The sequence below is a fragment of the Micropterus dolomieu genome, linkage group LG22 (genome assembly GCF_021292245.1).
Source record: "Micropterus dolomieu isolate WLL.071019.BEF.003 ecotype Adirondacks linkage group LG22, ASM2129224v1, whole genome shotgun sequence".
Taxonomy (NCBI): domain Eukaryota; kingdom Metazoa; phylum Chordata; class Actinopteri; order Centrarchiformes; family Centrarchidae; genus Micropterus; species Micropterus dolomieu.
The window spans coordinates 23,160,058-23,167,498 of NC_060171.1; the positions used below are offsets into that span (position 1 = coordinate 23,160,058).

At 42.6% G+C, this 7,441-nt stretch overlaps 1 protein-coding gene across 7 annotated transcripts in view; it reads right to left on the bottom strand.

Annotated features, from left to right (window-relative positions):
* The window catches only part of rassf7a (Ras association domain family member 7a), a 36,935-nt gene that overhangs the window by 12,058 nt on the left and 17,436 nt on the right, over positions 1 to 7,441 (bottom strand). For 2 of the 7 annotated variants that reach the window (XM_046038075.1, XM_046038077.1), the window contains one exon: positions 5,518 to 5,575. The exons of 4 other annotated variants lie outside the window; for them this stretch is intronic. The gene's annotated coding sequence lies outside the window, so the exon portion shown is untranslated. Of the gene's footprint in view, positions 1 to 5,503; positions 5,576 to 7,441 lie in introns of all 7 variants that reach the window. One more of the 7 variants, XM_046038076.1, reaches the window with a different exon arrangement.

Consider the following 7,441-nt stretch of genomic DNA (forward strand, 5'->3'; position numbering starts at 1 on the left):
TGTGTGTGTGTGTGTGTGTGTGTGTGTGTGTGTGTGTGTGTGTGTGTGTGTGCCAAGCTAGTGCAATGGTCAAAGGTAGTTTTGTATGTGCTCATGTCCGAGCTTGTATGTGTAAGTGTGTTTGCAAGCAAGCCTGCCATTTAGGGCTATATTTATGTGAGGTTGCTCCAGCTCAGCGTGATTACTGTGCTATCTCTGCAACAACAGAAGTCTGTGGAACAATGGCAGGAGTAAAGGGCAGAGCGTACATCACACACTGCCTCAGATGTGAACCAACGTCAGATACACAAACACACAGAAATACAAGTGTAGACAAACAGTTCTCCCTATCAGCATCAGCAGAGAAAATAAGACCCTGGCCCAGGCTGGTTAAAGTGTATACAACAGGTTAGACATCGCTGTTAGAGGACAATGAACAGTGCTGGGAGAAGCTGTCCCCTCTGTGCCACTCTGGTCCACATTGGCAGAGACACACAGACACTCAAAGAGCCAGTAACACGCTGGCACAGAGCAGCCTGGTCTCATCTGTACTGCAGAGACACTATTGTTGTTCTGGTTCCACACTCACTCAGCAGACAGTGTTGCCTCTTTTGTGGCCCCTGGCATCACCGTGTCATCTGCTGTGCCTCGCCAGCTTTTACAGCCATTCTGCTGTGTCCACATGTTACCAGTGATAAAACTAATAAAATACTTTCTTTTGTCCTCCCTCGCCTCGCCTGTTTTGCATTCTTTATTCCTCCTCCCCCTTCTTTGTCATCCGGTGTTTCAGTCTACCAAGTGAGCGCCGTTTATGTTCTCAAAGACCGATGAGAGCAAAGACAACCAGAAAAGTTCACAACATGCCCGTAGTTGAGTGCAGCACAATAATTATTCATAATGGTAGAAAATTATCCTTTTGCTTCAGCAATTAGAACTGGTTCTCTGTGGAAATCTCGTGTTGAATCACATGGGTATTCTCAGTCACTTTCTGTTTGCACAGCAAGAAAAATGTCTACTGTCTAAATGTCATGTACACTTCCTACAAAAGTGTGGTACTACACACACAAGTACAACAACCATACATTGCAGGAGTTTCAACTGGCTTTAATTATTTAATCAAAACTCATACAAACAACTAATCTGGTAAGGGTGCTGTCCTTGCATATGTGACCACTTACGCTAAATTTGGACAGAAGTATCCACGTGGTGCTGGAAGCAACCAGCTGGGTGAAAGAAAAAAACATCAACATCATTATTAACGATGAGCAAGCTTTTGCAGACACAGCCCCAGGGCTTTGGAAAGCTTCCCTACATAGTACTTTAATGGAAAAAGGCTTTTTAGAATAATAACTTACATTTCCGATTCTCTTTTCTTCCACCTGCAATTTGAATTTTTCTTCTGCATAAATTCACCAGTATTTTCACAAAGTATCGCTCGACTCTTTAACATCTCTTTTCAAAAGATCAGAAGTCTTTCTAAAAGTAAATGTTGCTTCAGGGACTGAACTGTGCTAATCCCCTATACAAAACATCTGCACACACTAGGACCAACTTAGTCCTCAGGCAAACGCAGATGGTGGATGCTTTATAAAATAGCACAGACAAGCCTAGCCTAGCCTCATATATTTATGTGATCATGATTTGATTTGATTCTAACAGATCTTCTTCCAGATCTGTCATGAAGAAAGCGATGCTTTCTAAGAGCCATCCACAGCTCCCACAACACCGTAACTCCCATGTAGAAGCCATTATCAGCGGTGCTGCAGAGCCTGCGGTCAGAGAGCAGGGAGTGGTCCACTGGGCACATGAGGAAACTAGATCCAAGATCTGAGGGTTTCTATTGGGCTAAATTAAAACTTAATAACTTTCCAATGTAGACACACCTCTCACACAAAAGATAATTTGCTTTTATAGTATGTGACAAGGCAGTAAAACGTAGGAAAAATAGTTTAGCCACGGCTAGATGGTTTAGTTTTTCTGGGGGGCGTTAACAAGACATCAAACAGCAGTCTCTTCACTTTGTTGTACATGCAAAACCTCTGCAGCAAAAAGGAAAACTTGTGTGTGTTTATGAGATAGCATTTAATTTATATGCAGGCATTAGTGTATACATATAAAATTGTGTATTTTACTATGACACTGACTGTGTTGCTTCTTCTTCCTCACAGTAGAGGGCCAGGCTGCAGCAGGCGCTCCAGACAAACTGCTTGCCTGGTTCCCTGCTAACGGAGCTTCACTGAAGCTTCACTGAAGCTTCAACACACTTGATGAATAATGCATTTTGTCACAGCACATTAATTTGGCAAATATTTCTTGGAACAAAATCCAAACGCTTGTGACCGACTAACTCTTTGAAAAATGTCCCCTGTCCGTCCGTGTCTCTCCTCTATTGACATGCTAATGACTTGGCGCAGAGGAATCAGAAACAGCACTAATAAGCTTTAGTCGTCATACTTACATACAGAAATCTGTCGCTGCAGCCTTCAGCCTTCTCCATTATAATGATTGGTTCGTCCAAGTGTGAAATCTCAATGAGAGTGGATCAGTGGTTCATTAGCACAGGGCACACCTCTGCCTCTAAATCAAGGGCAAATATGGGCAGAGGTATATATATTTACAAAAGCAGACTCATTAGTAAAAGCTTGTGAGCGCATATCCCAGATCAGCTGCATGAATGGGGTTATTCCACTCTGTGTAATCGCTGTGCGATAATTGATGATGGAGGAGGGTTAAAGGTTGAGGTCAATTATTCCATTTGATCTGAAGCAGGCCTCGACACGGCCATTCAGGGCATGGCCATCAACTGTGGTTGTCACTACTACTGCAGCCACACTGTGTAAAACAGCACTTAGTGTGAAATCCCAGTCATCATGAATCTCCAGCAGCACTCATACAGACAGAGGCTAACCTGGCCTGAACCACAAGAGAGAAGGAGGGAGGGGGAAGGTGTGAGAGAAAGACTCTTAAGTTCATTTGAATTCACGAAAATGCTTAGAAGGTAAGTTTTGTTTTTGGATATATAAAGAAACCCTGGCACACTTTTGAATTTCATTGAATAGGCTCAATGAATAAATGAAACAAGGTACACTCGCACAAGCTTGTGGGCTCAATAGTTTATACAGCCCCAGCCACAATAAAATAATACTACATTATTCATCTCACCGAGTGAAAGACTTATTCATACCTGGCTTGGCAGTAGTCATTCACTTCAACCCCGGAAAACGTGCGGAGGCGAGTACATTAGAGACCAGGAATTTGTTTGCGCTGACTCATGGATCCACCCACACAGCCAGCAGCTGATGGTGAGAATGATAATGCAGGATTGCACATAGCCTGTGGAAGGCCAGGCAGAACTGGCCTCCACCGAGACCTCGGCTCAGGATGAGTGGTTTGGCTGTCTGCAGGCTGAGCCCTGCAAGCAGCACAGGAGTTTGTATTGTTGGGTGAGCCAGGGAAGAAGGCTCTCAGACTGCTGATGGGCACCCATGTGTAATTACATACACCCGACCTGACTCAGCAATGTTTGCCAGGGAAGGAGGACATTGGTCTGTTCCCAGCCAAACTCTATACAGAGTGCACACATCAGATAACACATACAAGTGTGCAGTGAGTACAGTCAGATGGACATTCAGCTATCACACATCTAAAATAATATGTTACATAGTTGAAAGACAGACAGCAGATTGGCTGACTCAAACTAAATGACGATGCTTTATGTGGGACTAAAGCAACATGTAACTGTAAAAGTGAACCCACTCATTTAAAAAGGATGTAATTTACACAACACACGAGTAGAAATTAGTAGCCTTAAATTTACCAACCCATGCTATTTATAGATGAATTTTTCTGCAGGTGCGTGTGTGTTTGTGTGTGTGCTCTACTCTCACTTCCTCTGTGAGGAGTCAGGAATGGCACAGCCTCCAGTGTCACAGGTTTGAAGCTAAGCTCATCAGTAATTTAAAGGCCGCTTCCATGTCTGCTCATATCAATTATTCACTCCAGTTTTCTTGCTTTCTTTTTTTGTCATCTTACATTCTAAGGCCTCAAATTATACAAAAGAAAACGTCAATGGTTCAGTCCAGGCAGCTGAATGTAATTTAATTCATACAGTTGAAAACTCCTCTGACTGGAGACGTATTGAAGGGAGGCTATTTTGCCAGCGACTGAGACTGGTGTTGGTCTTTCATCATACTTTAATTCCGAGCAATCCATGATAAAATATACACTTGCCAGTCCTTATCTGAGTTAAAGAGAATTTTGCCATCAGCATGCCCAAGGAAACAAATATCAATGTGCTGCTGCAAAGAAAAATGGCATTCGAGAGAGCTCAAAGCCAAAGACCTACATCATCTACACACAGCTCTGTCACATCATTAGACAGTGATATACAAGACTTAAGTTCAGTCTTAGGTAAGGCTGTTATCAATCCAGGACAGAGCAGGTGCACATTCCTGTGCAGGGTTGGACCGTTAATATTACTACAAAAATATATGACTCCAACCAAAGGAAAACACGGACCCGTCTGCTGAATGAATGTTTTCACAGATGAAAGTGAAGAATTCCGCCCAGTTTCGTCCCAGGACATCAATCTGAGGTCACGGACATTACAGTGGTAGTTCACAAACTGATTCAATCCATTCACTGCTGGTTTTGATTAGATTCAACTTTGAAACTGAAAGCCGGAGTCCCCGGACTGTGACATACTTTGAACAGCTGCCAGGTAGTTAGAGAGCAAGCCACATGTTACTCCACCGCTTAAGTCAGTCTGCTGTGCAAAAACATCTGTTCTCACATGCTACTAATATTTACCTTGGGAGTTCCAACATACCTGGCCTTTGGAAAGAGACACAGAAAGGCAGCGTGTGTGTGTGTGTGTGTGTGTGTGTGTGTGGACCTTCAGGTAACCTATCGCAGCACCGTGAAAACAGTTAAGACAGATAAGATGTCTTTTAATTTATCCCAAGATTCATTCCACAAAAATACTGTTGTGTGTGCTGAGATAAGGTCCATACTGGGAGGTTTGTACAGACGAGAGCTTTGGAATGTACAATACGTCATCAAATCATGAACAATGTTTTGACTTTATATAATATATATATAAATAAATAATAATAAAGCGTTTGTACTGTGAACACATCTCAAATCACATGTAGGTCCGGTTTTATAGCCATTTTCTGAATTAAAAAACTACTTAAAAGTGAAACGTATTATTAGAACAGAGATGGATCATAGTTAACAGGGGGGTTAATGCAAAAATAAAAATAATGCTCAGACTACCAGGTGGTCACAGGCAGAGTGCATCTTTTTCCCACAGACAGAAATGAGATGTTTTAAAATAATTTTAGTATATTTTATGAAAGCATGAATGCTATGGAACCGGCAACGAATGTTTATGAAGCAGCAGGTAGCTCCTTCAAACTTTGCTACACTTTTGTTTTTCATCCATTTTTTTCCGAAGCATGTGACAGAAATAAGGTCATTGGAAAAGGAACAATCTTGTGTTGTATAATGATAAATAAACTACCTTGTACTTTGTACCTTGAATGCAGAGATCTTCATCTTCTGATGTTGGGCGGTGGGGTTGGGGTTTAATGTGCTGGGAAAAGGATAAAATGTGTTAAGGATGGTGTTAATGCAACTATGGCTGGATGTTGCTTAAATTTTTCCACACTGATACCATACCATACCATGTAATGCTTTGGTGATGATAACAAAACTCCATCTTGGATAAAACATCATCTGTCTTTGTGAAATATAATCTTGATTTTCTACAAAATGCCATTTTTCTCCATTTGACAAAAAAAGCCAAACTCCTCAAAAAGAAATTGCGAACTTTGAATTAAAATCACAAAGTTTTCTGAGCATTGGATGCAAGCTTTTAGAACTTTCTGATACACAGTGTTCATTCTGTACCAACAAAGTACTGACGGTTGATATACCCAGCCAGAAAGTGTAGGGTGAAATCTGTTTATGTTGCACGTGCATCACAAGGCTTAGAGTGGGCCTCTCAATACGCCTGATTTATAGTTTGATAGGGAGGTGTCACACACGACTCTCTCCCTGTCATTACTCTGAGGAGGCGTAACGATCCCGCCTCTCAGAACAGTGGGGGGGAGGGGAGGGGGGTACAGTCGAGGTGAGTAAGGAAAAGGTAGGAGGGCAGGGTTCAGATTTATGACCGATTCTCAGTATCCTAGGAACACCTTTGGGACTACGACGGTATATCTGTCTGAGGTGCCCCTTCACCGCCAGAAAGCTGCTTTTCACCCCCCTGACTCAAGATCACCAGAGAGATCTTTGGCATGGATACAAATGCATACACACACACAGCTTAATACCGACAAGGCTGCTGTTGTTGAGTTTGCATATGAGAGATAAGTCGGCTACCCCTGAGGAATGACAAAGGGAGAGGACGGGAAGAAGGGATGAAGGGGAGGCTGGACAAGACGGCACAAAGACGAGTGTGTGTTAAAGGGGGAATATTAAACAGCAGACTGCAACAAACCCCAAGTCTGTGGAATGCCAAAATGAAACTGACCAAACAATTAACTATGGTCGGTCTCATGGGCATGATAACTGAGGCCTTTCATAAAAGTTTACCACATTATCTGGATAACTTTGCTATGTAAAACCTGGAGCAGGCAGTTCAGCATTGAAGGGGGAGCCAGGTTTTACTCTGCCAAGGTACCCAGGCAACTCAGTAAACCTGCATCTTGGCACAGGGCCCAGGTCTGAAGCACCTTAAGCTGCAGACAAGAGAGTAAAGTGACACCAAAAATACGGCTTATCTGTTCATCTCTACGGATGAAAAAAGTGTCCACTTTGGTCTATTTGTCACTGGGTTGTGGGAAGCATGGTAGTCTGAAGTGTGCACAATAAGTGGCACAGATTTACCTGAAAGATTGTGCTTTGAGTATATTCTTTGAACAAACAAAATGACAGAATGAAGATGCATGTGCATGTGACAGTCCTCTAGGGCTAGGTGAAAAATGTACCGATGCCTATATTTGGTTACGCAGGCTCTCCTAATTTTGCTTTTTCCTGTCTTTCATGCAGTCACATGCTTGTAAGCATGATCAAAATCACTAATGTTTAACCCTGTGACTCTTGTTTATTTGCTGTCAATACACTTGTGTCAAATAAATAGGTAAAATCATTGTAACTCTGATTTTTGCTCAGACGTGTATTTCTGCTCACCAATGTGCGTTTGTGTACGAGTAACTGCCATCTATACCCATGAGCAACATTTACTTGTTTTGCTTCTGATGTGCTCGATCAAACACATCTACATTCAATGAGAGGTCTAATGTCAAGCCTCTCAGCATGAGGGACAAGTCTGTCAAATCCACCTGCCTCTCTCCTCTCCTCTCTGTTGATTTAATATCTCTGGGCCCCCGAGGAAGACATTTTCTCTTTCTTGCTGGTGTCTTGAACCCCCCCCCCCCCCCCCCCTCTCTCTTTG